This window comes from Halictus rubicundus, chromosome 10 (genome assembly GCF_050948215.1).
Source record: "Halictus rubicundus isolate RS-2024b chromosome 10, iyHalRubi1_principal, whole genome shotgun sequence".
NCBI lineage: Eukaryota > Metazoa > Arthropoda > Insecta > Hymenoptera > Halictidae > Halictus > Halictus rubicundus.
The window spans coordinates 3,198,571-3,201,041 of record NC_135158.1 but is presented as its reverse complement, the minus strand read 5'-3'; positions in this window follow the sequence as shown (position 1 = coordinate 3,201,041).

The window sequence follows — 2,471 nt, the reverse complement described above, 5'->3', positions numbered from 1 at the left end:
GCCGTTTGACGATGGGTGGGGGCTGTTCCTGGGACTTATATGTCGCCGCTGGAGGCCACGCGACGCGGCACTTTTTTCTCCAACTCCCTCCCAGACCCTCCTGGATCCTGCAGGGCCCTTGACGATGGTCAAGGTGAGACGTGCACTAACTGCCTCGAGGGGACACACCATGCGACCAATCGCCATTTGCGTCGCTCCGGGGAAATACTCGGCGACAAGGTTGCTTTCTTGGAGCATCTGAATCCGCGTTTCCTGGCCACTGTACCTTTCGATTCCTGTTACGAAATAATGGTAGAGGTAGACTGTTCCTCCCGTTAATTTTGGGACACCGTAGTAGGTGTCTTTGTAATTTGTAAACTGCGGTTCTCTATCGAAAATAGAAATCTCCTGCGCGAGCTGCAAGGAACTGGAGCCACTTTGAAATTTCTTTTGTTTCTCTAATAATTTTAATAAATTGGAAAAAATGTGTCGGTACTCTTCAGTGCTTGTAATCTTTTCCCTGCTTGTAATAGCACTTACTTATTCTCGTCACAAACAGCATAAAACAACCCTTCATTTGTTACCAAGCGTTGCTCTTTATTTTTGTGCAGGTCTAAATTTCATGTTACACGGATAATCAGAAGACAGGTGATTTCTGAGCACGGTGAAGAACGTAACATGCTATCGCTAAAAACTATTTAATTATTCAGACGACTGCATTAACGAACCCGGAAAAACCTCCGTCCACGACAGCGCCAGTCTCCCGGAGACAATAAAACGCAGCCTACCGTAAGGAAAAATGTTGCAACTAAATAGATTCAATCCATTACCGTGAGTCAACGGTAAACACGTACCTACAATTTGCCTAATCGTATCCACGTGTGAGATCAAACCGATCAGCAAAAACCAATAAAAAAGTATCTCCTGTCGTACAGGAACGCGAATTCCTGGATAACGATTGTCATTGCAAAATCAAATTAACGCGAATTACCCACGCGATCCCTATTAAAAGGATCGTTCACGATGGTGACGCTTTCGAGCGATTATAGTCATCGTGATCTCGAACGGAATCCGGATCCGTGAGTGATCATCGATGATGTCATTCCGGCAACAAGAAACTCTGATCAAATTTTGTTTCGTCTCCTTCTGAAATGATATCGAAATTGTGCCAAAAATGAACTTACGATTAGGATCTTGCGGAGGATTCTTCACGCTGTCTAGACGCCATTTTGTCGGCCTAAGCGATCCTACGGCAGTGCCTCCTCTTTCGACGCCATTTGACTTTCTCCGCCAAGATAATGGCCAAATGTACGATTTTAAATAAATTATTATTTTGGAAGACGGTACAGTACGCTCTGAATTTTATTGATATATTCACAGTATTTTCTCATTATGTATACATTTGTGTAGTTAAATGAACACCTCCTATATTCAGCGTACAAACGTCGTTATACAAATTTCTTGGATGGCTTGGCAGCAATCGCGGATGATAATAATTAAGATAGTTAACGTACGATTAAGAGGAACCATTGTAGAATGTTTAGAAAGAATTTTTAACGTTGGATAATCTTCGACGAGCTCGGAGAATTTCATTTCGATTGATTAACGCTGCTGCGAGAGCTGCCGATTTTTAATTATAGCCGCGTGTCGAAGGAGCTCGAGCAATTGCAACATAGTAGCAATCACACTTCGAGCTACTTTTTTGCAGATTTGAGAGCCGCGTGCCACGATCGTCGTTGTCTTCAAGGCGATCGGTGATCGTTGATCGGGACTTGTCGCGGTTTCCGCCGACGCGACGCAGATTGTTCGCGTCGGCCTGTGGGATCGTCGGATCGGTGTCATCCGACGACGGTTATCGCGAAACCGGCGGCTGAGGATCTCGTCGGACGGAAACCAGCAGAAAAAACCGTCGAGCAACGGTTTTCCTCTCGGCGGTTTCGCAGAGGCCCGAGATCGGCGTGGCAAGGACGCGTCGTTTCATCTGCATGTGCGTTTCGAATCGGAAACGCGATCGGTTAGTCAAGGGAATCGCGATTTTGGAGCGACGAGGACGTCTATCACCCGCGGCGATTGTTTCTCCGATGTCTGTCCCTTTGCGGGCCTTGAGGGAACCTAGGGCTCGTGCCTCGGTCGCCTAATGCCGACGATCGATCGAGGAAAATGAAAGAAAAATGTAACAGAACGAAACGTGTCATAGAACTTTGTGTTTTACAAGCTTTTACAGATTTTTATAGCTCATAAATGAATAATGGCCTAGCAATTAGATTTTTCTATGATCACTCGACTGAAAGCTTATGACTGTACATGATCCCTTGCACAATCTTGTGCAACCAAACAGGATCATTTTACTCTATGCTTGTTGAACTACATATTTAATATTTCTTAGAAAAACAAATGCTCATGGACAAGTGGTCTACAAGCGAAACATAATACTAATTATCATGGGGAAGTCACGGAGTGTAGAAGGGATATTTTTCAGCCGGAAATGCGAG